This window comes from Marmota marmota, unplaced genomic scaffold (genome assembly GCF_001458135.2).
Source record: "Marmota marmota marmota unplaced genomic scaffold, marMar, whole genome shotgun sequence".
Classification (NCBI taxonomy): domain Eukaryota; kingdom Metazoa; phylum Chordata; class Mammalia; order Rodentia; family Sciuridae; genus Marmota; species Marmota marmota.
Window position 1 is genome coordinate 11,655,601 of NW_026000205.1, and position 19,804 is coordinate 11,675,404.

Genomic DNA, 19,804 nt, shown 5'->3' on the forward strand with positions numbered 1-19,804 from the left:
TCTTAATAGTTCTTCATCCCGGGAATAATGCTTCAATTGGCACACAGACTCCAAAAAGGATAAATATTTGTGAGTTTTTCCTTTGTTAAGCCAGAAAAATGTCACACCCACCCCCTCTTCTCCCACACGGATGCAGGGAAAGAGAAAGCCCTGGAGTGCTGTAGGTCTGCTTTGGATGGAGAGTGTGAGAGAGTCTGATTCCATGCCAATCAAGGCCTCTCCACGTGGCCACACTGTCTCTGGCAAGGGGGAAATGAAGTTTCTTTCTCCTGTGCTGTTGTTTTTGTTTTTTTTTTTTAGTGGGGAGACTGGGGATTGAACCCAGGGATGCTTTACCCCTGAGCCCCACCCCCAGCCCTTTTTGATTTTTTTTTTTTTTAAATTTTGAGACAGGGTCTCACTGAGTTGCTCAGGGCCTTGCTGCGTCCTGCGTTGCTTTTCTAAAGGCAAAACCATTTTCCTCCCCAAAGCCTCCTGCCGACCGGTCCTCAAGGGGTTTCCTCTCACCTGTCCTGGGTCCCAGGTGGCACAGCCCTTCCCAGCACCAATTCCTAACAAGAGACTGGAGAAGGCTGTCGGGCGTGGGCCACACAGAGGCTGAGGTTGCTTTTCCTGAACACGTGGCCAGAGTTAATAAACTCAGGCTGATAAAATTAAGGCTCTGCCCCCCAAGGAGAAGAGTAAAGGGAAATGGATCTCTTATTAATAATGCAGATTCCCAGTTCCTGCTGCCAGGGGCGGGGCTGCTCCTGCAGCTGCTCTACCTCTGACCTCCTGCTTTGATTCTGCTTTTCTGCCTCGGGTTGCACAAACCTCAAACACTCAGGTCTCTTACAACTGGAGTCTGTAGAGGGGGAGTGGTTTCTGGGAAAGGAAGCACCTGCCCACATCCCTGGAGGGGAAAGTACCTAAACTTGACTCCTTGCCGCCCATCTTATTATCAATTAGGCCTTCCCCCCGCAAGTGACTGGAACCCAAACCAGGAATTTGTTTGTTTTTATAATAGAAACTCTGGAGGAGCGGGGGAGTTTGGATTTCAGGTATGGCTGGATCCTGGTGCTAAACTAATTCACAGACGACCGTGCCTCTTTTCTTCTCTTGCTTTCTTCAATACTGGCTTCGTTTTCATGCGATTTCTCTCCTCGTAAGGCAGGGATGGTCCCCAGCAGCCTAACAGACAAGTAACTAAGGCAGAATGAAGATCTGCTTTCCCAACTGTTCCAGAGATGTCCCACAGCTGTTTCTCATTGGCGTTACTTGGATGATGTGCTCATCGCTGGATCTGGGGAAGGGGTGGACCCCGACCAATCGGTCCACGTAAGAGAAGGGAAGGTGGCTTCCAAAAGAAAACTGAGAAGGGAAATGAATGTCCCTCGGGTGTTCTATGGACACAGAGCCCCAGTGAGGAGCCGTCCTGCTGCCACCAGGGCCATGGGGCCCAGCTGGGGTGGCCAGGGGAGCACCTCGGAGGGCCCTGTTGGAAGCAGATCCCTGGGGGACGGTAGTGAAGTCGAGGCACCTCGGGGACAGAGCCGAGGCAGATCCATGGTGACACACAGGTGGCCCTGCAGAGACAGTGCCAGAGAGCCAGGACATGGCCGGGGGGGGGGGGGGGGCCAGGAACTGCGGCTGGGCAAGGACCTTCAGGGGACATGGCAGGGGAAGGTGGCCTGTGAGGGGCGGTGAGCAGCCTCCCAGCGCAGGAGGAGAGGCTGGCCGGGCTCTGCGGGGACCCGCCCCTGTCCCCCCACCCCATTCTCACTTCCTCTTTTCTGTTAGCTCTTTCCCACCTGGGGCCACCGGGGCCACCGTGCTGACTGTCCCCTCTGCCCAGGCACCTGTTCCTGAGAACTCAGGGAGTCTGGCTCCTCCGGGCCTCAGGTCCCCTCCTCAGGCAGAGCCCCCGCCACCCTGCTGCATGTCGCCCCTTCCCTCCCTGCACCACTTCCTCTCTCGGCAGCTGTCTTGTCACGGCCCAGTTGTGGCCATAGCTGTCACTCTGGTGCCCACAAACGGTGGCACAGAGGAGGTCCGCAGAGCTCTGGAGACCCGGGAGCCCGGGGACCCTTGCCAGGCACCGAATGGCAGCCTTGCTCCTTTGTCCCCCAGTACATGGCGCCCTCGGTCTCCTCCCCCCATCAGTGTGACAATAGCCCAAGCCACCAAAGATCCCCCCCATGAGGGACTCGGGACCTGGCGCTCGGCTGATAGTGGGTGTCCTCCAGGAGTCCCCGTGTCATCAGCACCAGGACGGCTGAGATCTTGTCACCACCTCAGGGATGCCGGGGACTCTCAGGGGTCATCTGCTTGGGCCGCAGTGTCCAGATTCCAGCCACGGTTGTGTGACAGTCCCCGCTCTGGGCTCTTTCTGTCTCTGTAAAATGGAGCTCTCCTTCCCTCCCTCTCTTTCTCTCTCTCTCTCTCTCACACACACACACACACACACACACACACACACACACACACACGCCGTCTAGTGCGGGTTCTGGGCTGATTTACGATGTCATTACTCAGCCAGAGAGAGCCCGGGAGCTTTCCCGCAGGACACGTGACCTCCCTGATGGCCTGAGTCCGACCTCAGCTCCAGCCCTCCCCAGCCCCCCGCTCAGCTCCAGGGTCCTGCAGGGAGGATGGGGACAGCAAGCCCAGCTCAGTGCTCCCCCTCCCACCTGCGCTGTCACCAGGTGGGGCCCCTGGATGGCAAGGACGCCACCACTTTGGGCTGAGAGCTGGGGTGGGGGCGGGGCAGACAGGAAGAGGAAGTCCCCGGCCTCCAAGTCAGGCCTCCCTCATAGTGGCCTCTCCTCAATCTGGGAGCTCGGTGGGTCACCTTCAGGTCCCTGCGGGCAAGAGACAGGGACCTGGGAAAGTCCAAGTAAGGACACAGAAAACAAAACAAAGCCACTAAACTACAAAAGATCGCCGTCTACCATGGTGGCTTTCAAATTGATTGGACGTAAAAGAGTTGTTTTATATCACAACCCAGGACACACACACACACACACACACACACACACATTTCCCAAAATCACACTTAGTGTTGGTGACTGGAGACAAACGCTAATGCTCTGAAATATCTCCTCTTGTACTTATTTTCATTTTTTAAAAACTGCTCTCATGAACCACTGATGAGTCACTACTCAAGAGTCTGCCCAGCCCTCACCGCCCACTAGAGACATGTTGAACACCAGGGAACATGGGAAAGTTGTCCCCTGGCATATTCCTGTCTTGGTCTGCTTTCTGTGACTATAACTAAATACCACGGACAGGTAACTTAAGAAGAGAAGAGGTCTATTTAGCTCACAGTTCTTAAGTCCAAGAGTATGGTGTGGGCATCTGCTCGGGCTCTGGGTGAAGGCCCTCCAGGGGGTCATGACATGGCAGAGGCCATCACATGGTGTGACAGAGCAAGCCAGCAGAGAGGACTTGCTTTCCTAGCAAATCCACTCCTTCAATCACCGTTAATGTGCTCATTGAAGTCAGAGTCCCCAGGACCCAATCAGCTCCTAACAGCCCCCCGGCCCCACAGTGGGGTACCCTCCAACACGAACATCGGGGAGACCTCTAACCGCTGCACAGGGTTTAGCTTCCGAAACGTGCGTCTTTCTCACATATAAAATGTCTCCTCCCACCCCCACGCCCCAGAGTCCCAAGTCATCTCAGCATTAAAGGCCACAGGCCCTCCTGAGACCCACGCCCTCCCCTGTGTCAACCTAAAACGAGTTATCTGCTTCCAAGGCCCACGGTGGACAGGCCAAGGGTCACCCCCATCCTGCTGTGACCTGGATGTGGCTTGAGCTTCACCTCCAAGGCTCAGGCCTCCGTGGGTTGCGCTGTGGTGGTGGGAGCCTGAAAGGAGGAGCAGAGTGGGTCGTGGGAGGGATGGAGCAGATCTGGGGGATCTCAGTTAGCTCTGTGACAGTGATTTGCCAGCCCCTCCCCTCACTCTGGCTTCCCATCTCACCATGTGATCTCTCTCACTGTCTCTCTTGCACACACTCCCGCCATGAGGCCTCCACCAGGACTGAACAAAGCTGGCACCACGCTGTGGAGCCTCCTGGACTGTGAGCTGACTAAACCTCTTTTCTTCATAAGGCACTCAGTCTCAGGCATTTGATTATAGTAACAAAAACAGACTATCACACATTCCAAAGGTGAGATGGAGGCAGTAGGAAAGGTGTCCCAGGCTCCAGGCAAGTCTGAGACCCAGCAGGGCAGATGTTAAACCTTAAAACTCTAGGTCTGGCAGCTGGAACACAGTAGGGGTGGGGAAGGAGGGGTCACCAAGGCCTTGGGGAGCCCCCTCCATTGGCTCTGCTGGGTGTGGCGCGTGCTTCAGCTCGCATGGGTGGCGCACTGGTACCCGGGGAGGAGTGGCATGCTGCCCTCCCGTGGCCGCAGTGAGCATCGTCTCGGTGGGCACTGTCATGGGTCCATCTCGGTGGCCAGTTTTTGCCTGGGTGGGAAAGCTGTTTGATGCGTCCTTTGAAACCTAGGTGGCAATTTCTGTTCTCCGTGCGCCTGCATAATGAGCACCATGTGGTCACCAACACTCATGGCTTGTGCCGTCCAGGGTGGAGGTGGCACGAGTCACACCCGGTCCCCCTGACCCACAGCACATCTGCCAAGCTTTATAGCTTGCACTCTCCAGAGTGTCCGCACAACCTGAGCTGGGCCACGTCGGGGTGACCACGGGCTGTGCCCACTGGGGTGAAGGAGCAGTGTCAAGGCCACCTGGGCAGAGCCCCTGGAGAGCGCCCAGGCCCCCTGCTGCCTTCCTGGGCCCCAGGGCCTGTGATGGGCAGCGCAGCCTCAGAAGTCCCCGAAGCCCTCAGAGGCCTTGGCCCAGGTGCTGATGCCGGCACCCGGCTGCCTTTCGGCCCCACGAGTCCCCTTCACAAGTGGCAGCGCTGGCCACACTCCTGGTATCTTCTCCTAAAACTTGCTGCTTTACTTTGTGCCACGCGGCCAGACTGGGTCTCCCAGCCGCTCTGCTGGGCCGCCCTCTGCCTACACGTCCCACCTTTAAGTCTGTTTTCTCCTCTCACAATCCAGGTAACAGGGAGTCTCCAGGGACCTGACGCCTGCTGGGTACATGTTTCCTCTACCAGACACCCCCTCCCCGTCCTTAGGTCCTCCTTTCCTCCAGTGTGGACACAACGCAGCCAGGGCCTTTGCCACAGTGGGACAAAAGCGCCCTTTGCTTCAGTTCCCAGTAAGATTCCCAATTTCCCTCGGAGACCTCATGGCCGTGGCCTTTCCTGCCCACAGCTGCCGTCGTCTCCTCCTCCTCCTCCTCCTCCTTCTTCTTCTTCTTCTTCTTTTTATTTATTCATTTATTTTTAACCAGGGACTGAACCTAGTGGTGCTTAACCACTGAGCTCCCCCACCCCAGCCCCTTTTATTTCTTTGTTTTGAGGCTGGGTTTTGCTAAGCTGCCCCGGGAGGCGGGCCCTGAATCTGTGATCCTCCTGCCTTAGCCTCCCGAGTTGCTAGAAATACAGGCACGGAATTCCTGGATGATCCCCGACTCTATAACCCAGGAAGGATCAACCCACTTGTGAGCCAGTCGCCTCTTAACTGTCTTACCTGGTCTCACGTCTTAATCCTTCACAGCGAGGATTAAATTCCATCCCGGTGTCACTGGAAGACACTCAAACTGAATAGATTTTACTTGATGTAAAATGCTGTGCTTTTTTTTTTTTTTCTTTTTCAGATCCAGCTGCAGTCGGGTGGACAGTGCGCTGAGCCCAGGCGCTGGCCAAGGGGCCTCTTCTGCTGGACTAACGGCACTCACTCACTCACCCACTCACCCACTAACTTTTCCAGGAATGTTGCTTGAAATCGCATTCACAGCTTGACGTCAGCCATGGCCAGACATTACATCACAGAAAAGAGCAAATGCTATTTCGTGAGCCAGTTACCGGTCAGCAGTGACCAAGACCCAGTGCCTGCCCTGGCAGAGCTCTGTCCTAAGGAGCGGGGCACAAACACACGGGAATATGATAAATGCTACGATGGAAAAGCATGGAACCCACGAGAGCATATCATATAAACGATCCCAAGAAGGCTTCCCTAGGGACGTGAAATTTGAAACTTGAAGGACGAGGAGATTTAAGTAGACAAAGGATGCAGAGAACTGTGTTTCAGAGAGAAGGAACAGCATGTGCAAAGCCCTGTGCCAAGAGAGAGAAGGTAAATCTGAGCGATGTTGCTGGAGAAGGTGGCAACAGAGTAGGAATGACGGGACCAGTTTGGTGTGGTGAGCATCAAGGCCAAGTGTGGCTTCAGGCAAAACTAGGACTTTGATTTTTATGCTGAGAACAATTTGAGCAAGGCTCTCCTCGGATTGCACTGGGGATGATCTTGTCCGTTCCTTCTTTTGTACTGCATCACACCAGAAGATTCTATGAACTCATTTTATGGTACAGATCTTTCTATCTCCTTTACAGCTGAGGAGGCAGGAGACTGCTCCATCCCTTCCTGGCATGGCTTTTGCTAATGAAGAAGACTTGCATTTCAAGCTGGGCGCTGTGGCACACGCCTGTAATCCCAACAGCTTGGGAGGCTGAGGCAGGAGGATCAGGAGTTCAAAGCCAGCCTCAGCAAAGGTGAGGCCCTAAGCAACTCAGTGAGACTCTGTCTCTAAATAAAATATAAACTAGGGCTGGGGAAGTGGCTCAGTGGTCAAGTGCCCCTGGGTTCAATCCCCGGTACCTGTCCACCCACCCCCAAATAAAAACACTTTCATTTCAAAAATCAGCCTCTGGAAGTTCTGATGAGACCAGAATAAGTCAAAAGGCAGAGCTGGAGACAGCAGCACTGCACTGGCAATGAAATCTGTTTCATGGCTTCCCTTTAGCCCAAGATGATCTCTGAAGTGAGGTCAGGGGTCAGTGTGGGGGCCATCAGCTCACGACAGAACAGCCTGAGCGACATGGTCAGAGAGAAGACTCGGGGCCCAGACAGCCGCTTCCAGCATCTCTGGTCTTGGTGTGGGGGACAGAGCCAACCTACCCGTGACCACAGAGGACAGGATGAGGACCAGGAGGGGGCACTTAGAAGTGGGCCACCTATAGTCCACAATGAAGAAGGCCTTCCCTGACTGGCCGAGGCGGGCCATGAGGTGGTTCTTGGTAACTGGTCTTGCAGAAAAATCGGGGAGCAGACCTCTCTTTCTCCCCGACACTTGGAGAGTGCTCAGAGCCTCTGAGGTCAGGGGGTGGTCAACGCTGCTCTCCTGCTGGTGCTTCCTGCTCCTGTGTGGCCTTGAGGCAGCTGCCCAAGCTCTCTGGACTGCATCGAGAACTGCGGTCAGTTTTAGTAGCCGCCTCGCAGAGCTGTTGTGAGGATTGTAAGAGATCACACAGGTGGTGTTTAAACAGCAGCTGCTGCTGCAGTGGGGGTGGGGAGGCAGCTCAGTGGTAGAGCTTGCCTGGCCCCGGCTTCCTTCCTCCAAGCTGCAAAAAATAAAGAGCAATTGGCACGTAATAGGTGTTCAATAAAGTCAGCTATTATTATGAATGGGGTCTCTAACCTCCCCTAACAAACTCGCTTCAGATGTAAACAGATTATTTTACGGAAGGGTCAGTTTATTTGTTTTGACTCTATTGCAGCAGCCAGAATTCCCAATTTTAAATAGACTTAAATGACAAAGATGGAACTTGTTGGTACGTGTCATTTAAAAGTCCAGATATATGTAGCTTCAGGTGTGGCTGGATCTAAGGTGCTCAGAGGGTGGCAGAAAGAATGTGTCTCTGCCTATCCTGTCAGCTCCCCGTGGCTCTATTTTGTCCTCATTCTCAGGCTCACCTCTCCCTGCTGGGGGACACAATGGCTTCCAGCAACTCACGAGGCTGCCTTTGCTAAAAGCAGGATAAACTGGGCATTTGTGCATTCACTTGGTGTCTGTCTCCTTGATGACCTTAAACTTTGCTCAGCTCTGCATGCAGCATGTAAAGATCAAACTAGGGAAGCACAAGAAATCAAATCAAGAATCAATAAGTGGGATGGTGTCAAACAAAAAGCTTCACAGCAAAGGAAACAATCTCGTGAAGACAGAGCCCACAGACCGGGAGAACATCTTGGCCACGCACCTCAGACAGAACATCAATCTCTAGGCTACACGAAGAACTCAAAAACCTTAGCCCCAAAATAATAATAATAACCCAGTCAATAAATGGACAAAAGAACTGGAAAGGCACTTCACAGAAGAAAAAATACAAATGGTCAACAAATATATGAAAAAATTTCATCATCTCTAGCAATTAGAAAAATGAAAATTAAAACCATACTGAGATTCCATCTCACTCCAGTCAGAATGGCAACTATTAACAACAAATGTTGGCGAGGATGTGGGGAAAGGGATACACTCATACACTGCTGGTGGGACTGCAAATGGGTGCAACCACTCTGGAAAACAGTATAGACATTCCTTAGAACACTTGGAATGGAACCACCATTTAACCCGGTTATCCCCCTCCTTGGTATATACCCAAACAAGTTAAAATCAGCATACTATAGTGACAGAGCCACATCAATGTTTATAGCAGCTCAATTCACAATATCTAAGCTATGGAACCAAACTAATTGCCCTTCAACAGATGAATGTATAAAGAAAATGTGGTACATATACACAATAGAATGTCACTCAGCCATAAAGAAGAATGAAATTATGGCACTTGTTGGTAAATGGATAGAACTGGACACTATCATGTTAAGTGAAATAAACCAATCCCCAAAACCAAAGGCTGAATGTTCTGTCTGATATGTGGAAACTCAGACACAATAAAAGGAGGGGGAGAGTAGAAGCTCATTGGATTAGACAAAGAATAAAGGGAGGGAGGGGGAAGGGAATAGGAAAGAGTAGAATGAATCCAACATGACTTTCCCATGTTCATATATGAACACACGACCAGTACGTTCCACATCATGTACAACCACAAGAATGGGAAGTCATACTCCATGTATGTATGATCTGTCAAAATACATCTGTCATGTATAACTAAAAAGAAGAGAGAGAGAAAGAGAGAGAGAGAGAGAGAGAGAGAGAGAGAGAGAGAAACTAGTAACACAAGGTTTATAGGCCCCCAATTTACCTAATCTGTCTCACCCCCTTCAAGCAGACTTGCAGGGATATATGACCGTCAGCTTTTACAACATCCAGCTTCTGACCCCTGGAGTGACACCTAACGCCTGGGTCACTGTCCTCTACCTTTCAGGAACAGCAGGAGACTTGCCGGTCAATCACCCCAACATGTGACGGCCCCTTTAAACAGGAGCAACGGTCTCATGGGAACTGTTATGGTTTGGGGGTGAGGTGTTCCCCCAAAAGCTCATGTGTGAGACGACCCAAGAAGGCTCAGAGGGGAAATGGTTGGGTTAGGAGAGCCTTAACCAATAAGTGAATCAGTCTCCTGATGGGATTAACTGAGTGGTGACTGAGAGCAGGATGGGGGTGGGGGGTGGCTGGAGGAGGAGGGTCCCTGGGGACGTGGCTGTGGGTCTAAATTTTTAATCTGGTGAGCGGAGTCTCTGCTTCCTGATCACCATGAGAGCTGCTTCCCCCAACCATACACTTCTGCCTTGATGCTCAGCCTCCACCTGGGCCCGAGGACATGCTTCCTCTCGCCCCTGTCCCGGTTCTTCCTCTATTTAAACCCAAAGCTCTGGGAGCCTCTGGAAGATGAGGCTAAGTACAGAGGCCCTGAAAGAATTCCCCACGCCGGGAGAATTCCAATTTTATTGCAAAAAGCAGTGTGCTTATACAGAACTAAGGGGAGATGGTAGGGCTTAGATAAATGGCAGGCCACCCGTTTATTGGCAAGTTCTTCCAGATATCAGCTCCAGAGCCCAGGAATTAGTTCTCATTGGGGCTAAGGTTCCCCTCCAGCGAGATTTGAAATTGGCGCCGGCGGGAGAGTTCACACGGGCGGGAACTTTTCGCGCCACTGCAGAAAAGAAGAAGGTAGGAAGAAGAGGTGCTTAGGCGCCATGTTGGGGTTTTTTCTCTGGGGTATGGCTGCCGTTTATACTTTTCCCAACAGGCCCCTTTGCCTTCCTGATGTGGGTACACTGATCACGATTTCCTTTCACCCTGATCTTCTCTCTTTGGTTTTTGGAGTAACCACGCCTGGTTCCTTGGGACCCCGGGAGCCGGGCCCCCAGCCTAGAACTCCAGGAACATGCCTACTACATACCTAGTAGTACACATTGCTGGCCTGCGAAAAGATCAAAATTCAAAGTATGGTTTCTACTGAGTCCATATTGCTTTTGCACCATCAAAAACTCAAAAACTGCAAGGCACGGTGGCACACGCCTGTCATCTCAGCGGCTTGGGAGGCTGAGGCAGGAGGATCACGAGTTCAAAGCCAGCCTCAGCAAAAGGGAGGCACTAAGTATCTCAGTGAGATCCTGTCTCCAAGTAAAATACAAAATAGGGCTGGGGATGTGGCTCAGTGGTCGAGTGCCCCTGAGTTCAATCCCTTATACCCCTCCTCCTCCCAAAAAAACCTCAAAAATTTCTGTAAGTCAAGCTATCATCGTCAGGGACCTATCTGTATATGTAAATTACTCTTGAAATAACGGCTGAAAACATCTCGAGTCCAGAAAAGACACTGCGACGTGGTAAGAGACACACCTTTGAAGCACGCCCTCCTCCCGGCTCCCCAACAGCTCCTAACTCTGTATGCTAATGAGATGAAGGATGGGGGAGCCATCAGGATGAGGGGTGGTTGCCAGGGGAACCAACCACAGGATTAGTCAGTTGGAATGTTTTCTTCCCCATCCCACTTCCATCTCTGGGAGGGGCTGAAGGTGTAACCCCTGGGGCAGTTGATGATGTGATCATTCATGACCCTTAACCAAGCTGCCAAGGAAACCCCAAAGGGCGGGGTTCGCAGGGCTTCTGGGTTACTGAACACGCGCAGGGGGTGGGAGGGTGATCGCTGAGAGGGCAAGAGGCTCTGAACCCCTTCCCAGACCTTCTTGCCCTGTGCCCCCTCCCGCTGGCTGATTCTGAGCTGTATCCTTTGTAAGAACCAGGACAACACTAGTCAAGGGTCCCCCCAGGTCTGCGAGCCCAAGGAGAGGGTCAAGGAAAACGGATTTGTGGCCAAGACAAGAGCCGTGGGTAACCTGCAAACATACCACTTGTGGTTGGCATCTGAAATGGGGGGGCATTTGTGGGACAGAGCCCTCACCTGTGGGAACTGACACTCTCGCTGGGTAGACAGTGTCCAAAGGGAACCAAATTGTGCCCCCCCCCAGCTGAAGTGGGATTGCTTACAGGGGAAAAACTCAGACGTCTAGTGTCAGAAGTGAAACACTGAGTATTGTGTGTGAGTGTTGGAGAGGAGAAACAGTCTGCTCTCCCCACACAGACACCTCCAGCCTCCAGGAACAGAGTGAACGCCAAGTCAGAGAAGCCCCCGGAAATCCACGCACAGACAAATAAAAATCAAACTGCTAAAAACGAAATACTAACAAAAGGTCTTGAAAGAAGCCCAAGGAAAACAGACATGGGAACAATTCAGACGGTGAGAGATGGTGACAGATTTCTCATCAGAGACCATGGAGGTCACAAGGAAGTAGCCTGGTATTTTAAAGGTTCTGACAAAAGGGGATTGTCAACCTGGAATTCTGAATGCAGAATAAATATCTTTCAGGAATGAAAATGAAATAAAAACATTCTCAGATGTAGCCAAACTAAGAAAGTTCATGCCGGTTACCTAAAAACCAGGGCTAACTCAAGTGCCTGAGACAGAGAAATGATACCATGAAACTTAGACCGTCAGGAACAAAGAGAAACAACAGAAAGGTTAACTATCTAGGTACATAAAATCAACTATTCTTTTCTCTAAAATTTATTTAGAGAAGAAGAAAAATAATATTTTTTGAAAGAAGAAAAATAATATTGTTTAAAGGATTTTCAATGAATGTGTATGTAACATGTGGCATCTATAACACAGTGTGGGGGAGAATAAAGGAACCTATTAGTGGTAAGGTTTCCAGGGGTAAAATATCATTTCCAGGGCTGGGGCTGGGGCTCAGTGGTAGAGCACTGGCCCAGCATGTGTGAGGCCCTGGGTTGGATCCTCAGCACCACATAAAGATAAATAAATAAAGATATTGTGTCTATCTACAACTAAAAAATATTTTCTTGAATATTGTTTCCATGTACACTGTGAAAAGTACATTATGCATTTTGTAATCCTTAAAGTTACCATTAAAAAACTATGCAAAGAGATGTAGTAGAAAATCAATAGATAACTCAAAGTGGAATGCTAAACATGTTTAAAGAAGTCAAAAGAAGTCAGGAAAGTAAAAAAAAAGAAACAAAATAAAAAGAAAACAAACAATAAGATGGTATGCCAAACCCAAACACATCATTAATTTCATTACATCAAATTATTAATTAAATTATATTTAAATTATCTAAGTACACCAATTAAAAGACAGAGATTATCAAGCTAGGTTTAAAAAAATACCCAACTGTGCACTCTCTACAAGAAACTCTCTTTAAATATAAAGAAATTCATATGTTATAAGTAAAAGAATGAAAAAGATATACTATGTAAACATTAATAAAAAGAACCCTGGAACGACTTCATTAGCATCAGATAAAACAAACTTCAGAATTCATATTGATGAAAGGGTTGATGACAAAGAAGACATCACAGTTCTAAGTGTGTATTCACAACAGAATGGTAAACACGTGACCCGAACTGACAGAACAGAAAGGAGAAGAAATAATTCCACAACTGCAGGTAGAGACCAGCTCTTCCCTCTCAGTAACAAATAGAACTAGGAAGAGAAAATCAAGGATGTAGAAGATCTATACCATGGATATAGAAGAGCTTAAGGAGATCACCAGCTGAATGGATCTAATCAACACTTCTGTAACATTTCACCCAACTGTGAAAAAACAATCCTTTTTACATCCCCATGGACTAGTCACCAGGATACACTGTCTCATGAGTCATAAAACAAGAAATTGAAAAAGTGGGAAATCATACAAAATGACATTCTTTGACCACATAGAACTACACCAGAAGTTAATAACCGAAAGTTAGCAGGAAAATAAATCTTTGGTCACCTGAAAAACAGACAGGACGTTCCAGAAGCATCCATAGGTCAAAGAAGATGTCTCAAGAGAAATTGGGAAATATTTTAACAGAAGGAAAGTGAAAATCAATACCAAAATTTGTGGAATGCAGTTAAAGAAGTTTTGGGATGGAAATTTATAGCATTAAATTCTTATATTAGAAAAGAATAAAGATCTCAGGTCAATAATCTAAGTGTCTATCTTAAGAAACTAGAACATAAAGAAGAAAATAAACCAGAATCAAACACAAGGAAAAATTATGATGAATCAAAAATCACAGAAAACAGAAAAGAAATAGACAACAATCTATGAAAACAAAAGCTGGTTCTTTGAAATGATGAGTAACATTTAGAAATCTCTATTACGGCCAAGAAGAAAGATAAAAATTCTTAATATAAGGTGGGAAAGAAGATCTCAGTACAGACCTTACAATTATTAAAAGGGTAATAGGGAAATGTTAGGAATGACTCTATACACATAAATTTTAAAATTCGGATAAAATGAATCAATTTCTTAAAAAACCACTAGTTACCAAAACTTCCCATTGATGCCTTAGGCAATGTGAATAATTATTAAATAAACTTCATATGTAGTTAATAATACAAATTTTAAAATCTCCAGACCCACATGGTTTCACCAAAGAACTCCACAAACAATTTAAAGATGAAAAATCACCCACTTTTTAACTTCTTTCAGAAAATACAAGAAGAAGGAATATTTCCCAACTTGTTTTATGAAGCCAGAATTATCCTGAGGGGGAAAAAGAAGTACAAATAATAAGAAAACTAAAAGATTCCTCATGAATGTACATGCAAAAATATTCAACACAAGGGCTGGGGATGTGGCTCAAGTGGTAGCGCGCTCGCCTGGCATGCGCGAGGCACTGGGTTCAATCCTCAGATCGAACCACATTAAGACAAATACACAGTGGTTAAAGTTGAGGTATTCAAGTAATGTGTTAGGAGTAAACTTGAAGGAGTTTGGTGATTGCTGGGATATAGAGGTGGGCCANTATATATATATATATATATATATATATATATAAAACACAACACAATATTAACAAAGAATTAACCTTCACATATAAAGAATAATAAATTATGGCTAAGTGGGATTCATACTAAGTAGTTTCAGTTTTTAAAACTCAATCAATGAAGCTGGATATGGTGGCAGAGACCTATAATCTCAGCAGCTTAGAAGACTGAGGCAGGAGGATGGTGAGTTCAAAGTCAACCCCCAACAACTTAATGAGGTCCTAAGGAACTGAATGAGACTCTGTCTCAAAATAAAAAATAAAAATGTCTGGGGATGTGGCCCAGTGGTTAAGTGCCCCTGGGTTTAATCCCAGGTGCAAAGAAAAAGAAAGAAAGAAAAGAAAACCAATGTTATCCACTATATTAATAGTCTAAAGATAAAAAAAAACAACATATGATCATATCAATAGAAAAAGAAAAACTAATAACAAGATAAAACATTAATATGTGTTGCTTTAAAAACAGTAGCAAACTATGCATAGGAATGAACTTCACCAAACCGGTAAAGAGCATCTCCAAAAAGCTTGTAGTTAACATCTTACTTAATAGTGAAAAATAAATGCTTTCCCCTTTAAGAATGGAAAAAGTGAAAAATGGTCCACATTTCTTTCAATTTCTTATTGGAAATCTTAGCCAGTGTAACAAGGTAAAAAGTAAAAGGCACACATATTAGAAAGGGGAAAACTGTCCTTATTCCCAGGTGGTATGTAGAAAACAGGTGGAAATTAAACAACACACTTTTAATAATCGATGAGTCAAAGGAGAAAGCCAAGGGAAATACAAAATACACTGAGAGAAACAGGAGTCAATATGCAGCATGTTAACACTTATAGGATGCAGCTACACAGGGTTTAGAGGGATATTTATACTTGCAAATACATAGAGACCTCAAATCAATACTCTAACCTCCCATCTAGTGGGGATGGAGGGCTATAACAAAATGCCTGAGGCTCAGTGTCTTTAACAACAGGAATTTGTTTTCTCGCTTTTTGGAGGCGGGTAAGTCCAAAAGATCCAGGAGCTGGGTGACAGTTCCTGGCTTAGAGAGGGCCTGCTTCTTTCTGTTTTTTCGTGGGCTGCGGGGGGTGCAGCAAGCTCGTCCCTCCTCCTAGTCTCAGACAGACACTGACTCCACGAAGCCCCCACCCTCAGGAACTTGTCTAATGGACCTCCTTCCTTACCTCCCAAGGCCCCACCTCCAACTGGTGTCCCATGTCACACGAGGGGTTAGAGCTTCAGCGTATGAACGGAGGTGGGGACACAGACATTCAGTCCACAAAACACCTTAAGACATTGGAAAAATAAGAGCAAAACCAAAACTGTGAAGAAGGAAGGAAATAATAAGCATCACAGTGGAAACGAATGAAATGGAGACTTAAAAACATACCAGAGAGACATCAAGGAAATGGAGCACGGATTATTATTATTATTATTATTATTATTATTAATATCTTTATTTTGTTTATTTTTATGTGGTGCTGAGGATCGAACCCAGGGTCTCACACATGAGAGGTGAGCGCTCTACTGCTGAGCCACCACCTCAGCCCCAGGATTATTTTTTAAAATCAACAAAATTGACAAAATTTTAGCGGAATTGACAAAGAAAAAAAAAAAAAGACTCAACTTACTAGAATCAGAAATGGAAGTGGGGACTTTACTACTGATCTCACAAAAATGAAAATCATTATAAAGGAATACTAGAAATAATTGTAAACTGATGAATTATGGGATTTGGATGGTGTCTTGGTCTGTTTGGTGTTGCCACAACAGCATACTCGACACTGGGTAAGTTATAAAGAAAAGAAATTTATTTTTCACAGTTCTGGAGGCTGGGACGGCCAAGATCAAGGGGCTGCACCTGGTGAGGGCCTCCTGACTGTGGTATCCCCTGGTGGAAAAGTGAAGGGCAGCTGAGCTCAGGTGACAGGACCCAGGAGGGGCAGACCCAGTTAGAGGACCTGCTCTCGCGATAACTAACCACTCCTAGGGAGCGACCTGAAACAGTCCTCAGGGCCTCTCGTTAGACCCCACCCACCAACCCTGCTGCCCTGTGGGTTAAGGATCCAACACGTGAATTTTGGGAACACATTCAAATCATAGCACATGTATAAATTCTTTGAAAGACATAAATGAATGATTGAAATTGACTTTAAGAAAAAAAAATAGATAATCTGAACAGACTGCCCATAAGTGTAGAGGTTGAAGAGATAATCAGAAACGCATCCCTCCCCACAGTGACATCCAGAGGCAGAAGGTTTTGAGGGAGGACAGAAGAGGCTGGGCGCCGAGCAATCAGACAGAGGAGGCAGGTTTATTGACTGTAGGGTTCAGAGGTGGCTCTCACCTTAGAATTCTTCCTTGGAACAAAGATTTGGGAAATTCTTTGAACTTTATACCCAGTGCCAGGAGGGGTTTGGAGATGCACATAAAAATATTTTTCCCTTTTTTTCAATTCTCAGAAAGTGCTTTTCTTAAGGCCAGACAGGGAGCTTATAAGTCTTTATGAAGAAAACAGAGATAACATCTTTTTGTACAACAGCCTTGCAGACTAATTCACATCTTTCGTGTGCAAACCTGGCATTTACAAGAAAAGGGAAACTACCAACCACAGTAACCTCTGCAGACATCCTGCGGATCTGACAAGAGGAGAAGCTTAATCATGGCAAGGGTCTTTTGGGTGGGTGGGTGGGGGGTGGTCTCTGGCCTGCTTCAGTTTCACTGGAAAATTCTTCCAATATTTGAAGAATTAATATCCATTCTTCTCAAACTCTTGCAGAGATTAGAAAAGGAGGCAACACTTCCAGTTCATTTTACAGGGCCAAGGTTACCTTTTTACCAAAATCAGACAAAAGAGATCACAAGAAAACTACAGACCCATAGCTCTTAAGAACAGAGATGCCAAAATCCTCTACATAACAGCAAACCAAATCTAGCAAAATAAAGAGTTATATACCATGGCCAAATGGAAGTTATTCCAGGAACATAAGAGGAATTTGAAAATCAGTTAGTATAATTGTTAGACCAGGACGCAAAGAAAAGACCACCGACTCCAATGGAAATCAAATTAAAGCAAGCTTGTAATTTCGACTGGCTGGGCTGCCTCTCCCAAAAACCGTGGGAACAGAAGACTTCAGAGAGGGTCCTTATCTGGCCAGGGAAAGCCAGAATTTATGAGGCACCACTAAAGTTTCAGAGAGGGCTGCTATCTGGTCAGGGAAAGCCAGGCATGGGTGAGTTCAAGGCACGGGCAGGCATTCCAAGCAAGTTCAGAAATCACAGAAATTTATAGTAAAACCAAAATTAACTTTTCATGACTTTGTGGCAAGATGGCTCCCAATCTTAAGAGGGAATTAGGCTGGGTTTATCAATAATATATCATATTAATAGAATTAAAAAAAACAAAAGCCACATGATCATTTTGATAGATACAGAGAAGGCATGTGATAAAAAGAAAGCATTCAGTAAACTAGGAACAGAGGAGAATTTCCTCAATATGGTCAAGGGCACCTCTCAAAAACCCAGCTTGGGACTGGGGTGTAGCCCAATGGTACGTGCTTGCCTGGCATGAGCAAGGCTCTATCCCCAGGAATATAAGAGGGGACACAGACAAAACCTGCAAACCACCCACATTTCACATTGTATTTAATAGTGAAAGACAGAATTCACTATGTCCACTCACACCACTTCTACTCAACATGATAATAAGGGGTCCAGCCAGGGCAGTTAAGTAAGTAAAAGAAGTAAAAGGTACCCAGGATGGAAAAGATGTAAAACTGCCTGTATGCACAGAGGATTTTATCTTGTATATAGAAAATCCTAAAGATTCTATTTTAAAAAAGTACTGAATATAATAACAAGATCAGCAAGATTTCATGATGCAAGATTAAATATGAAAATCAATTGTATTTTTATATACTTGCAAAGAACAATCCAAGAATAAAATTAAGAAAACAAAAGAATAAAACACTTAGAAATATATGTAACAGAAATAGAAAGAAATGAAAGCAGATACAAATAAACGGGAAAACATCCCATGTTCATGGATTGGAAGACTTACTAGTGTTAATATGATAAAACTCCCCAAGTGGATCTACTGATTTAATGCAAAACCTATCTTTATAGAAATTTATCAGCTGATTCTAAAATTCATATGCAATTCTAAAGGACCCAAAATAATCTTGAAAAAAAACAAAAAACAAACCTGGAAGACTCAAAGTTCAGGATTTCAAAACTTAGTCCAAAACAATAGTAACAAAGAACAAGGCTAGTCATTAGAGATTGACAGAATAGAATTGAGAATCCAAAGTCAGTCCCAGTATCTGTAGCCTGACTTTCAACAAGGATTTGAGGCCTATTAAATGCAGGGAAAAAATAGCATTTTCAACAAATGGTGGTTAAACAACCAGATAGTCACATGCAAAAGAATGAAGTTGGATGCTCACCTCACAACATAAGCAAAAATTGATCCAAAATGGAGCAAGACATATACATAAGGGCTAAAACTATAAAACTCCAAAGAGAAAACACAAGGGTAAATCTTCATGACCTCGTTTATGGCAACAGATTCCTTTCCCCCTGAATGCTGTAGATCAAACCCAGGGCCTTGTGCACACTAGACAATGCTCTATCACTGAGCTACAACCCCAGCCCCAAACGGACATTTAGATAGAACACCAATACAAAAGCAACAACAATAAAAATAAATCTAGCTTCACCAAAATTAAAAAGAAAAACATTTTGTGCTTCAAAGATACCATCAAGAAAGCAAAAAAAAAAAAAAAATCAACTCACAAATGGAGAAATATTTATAGATCATATAATCTAGATAAGGGTCATTGTGTCCTGAATATATAAAGAAATTCTTACAACTCAATAATAAAAAGTCAATGTGATTTTTAAAAAATGGGGANAAAAAAAAAAAAAAAAAAAAAAAAAAAAAACAACTCACCAATTGGGAGAAAATATTTATAGATCATATATCTGATAAGGGTCTTGTGTCCTGAATATATAAAGAATTCTTACAACTCAATAATAAAAAGACAATGTGATTTTTAAAAAATGGGGAAAGATTCTGAGTAGACATTTTTCCAAAGAAAATATACCTATGGTGAATCAACATATGAAAAGATGCTCAACAGTGTTTGTCTTTAGAGAAATGCAATCCCAAACCACAATGAGAGACCTCTTCTCACCTACAAGGAGGACTGGAATAAAAAGTCAGATAATGACAAGCCTTGGTGAGGGTGTGGAGAAATTGGAGCCCTCGTGCACATCCATCGCTGGTGTATAAAATGGTGCAGCCAATTTGGAAATCAGTCTAGCAGTTTCTCACATTGCTAAAAATAGAGTTGACCTAATAATTCTATTTCCTAAGAGAAATGAAAAAAACATGTTCATACAAAAACTTGTGCATGAATGTGTATTGCATTATTGTTCGTAATAACCAAGAGGCAAAATATCCATCCCCAAATATCCATCAACTGATGAATGCATAAATGAAATACACTAAAACCTTACAGTGGAATATTATTAAACTATAAAAAGGAATGTGGGGCTGGGGATATAGCTCAGTTGGTAGAGTGCTTGCCTGGCCTGCACAGGGACCTGGGTTCAATCCCCAGTACCACACACACACACACAAAAAGGAATATACTACCAATACATT

General features: G+C 45.8%; 1 long non-coding RNA gene across 1 annotated transcript; it reads left to right on the plus strand.

Annotated features, from left to right (window-relative positions):
- The first annotated feature begins 704 nt into the window (after window positions 1–704).
- On the plus strand, window positions 705–6,615 carry LOC125612638. Its single transcript, XR_007343128.1, has 3 exons — window positions 705–1,040; window positions 1,150–1,317; window positions 5,717–6,615. It is a non-coding gene; the product is annotated as an uncharacterized LOC125612638 (long non-coding RNA).
- Window positions 6,616–19,804: the final 13,189 nt, after the last annotated feature.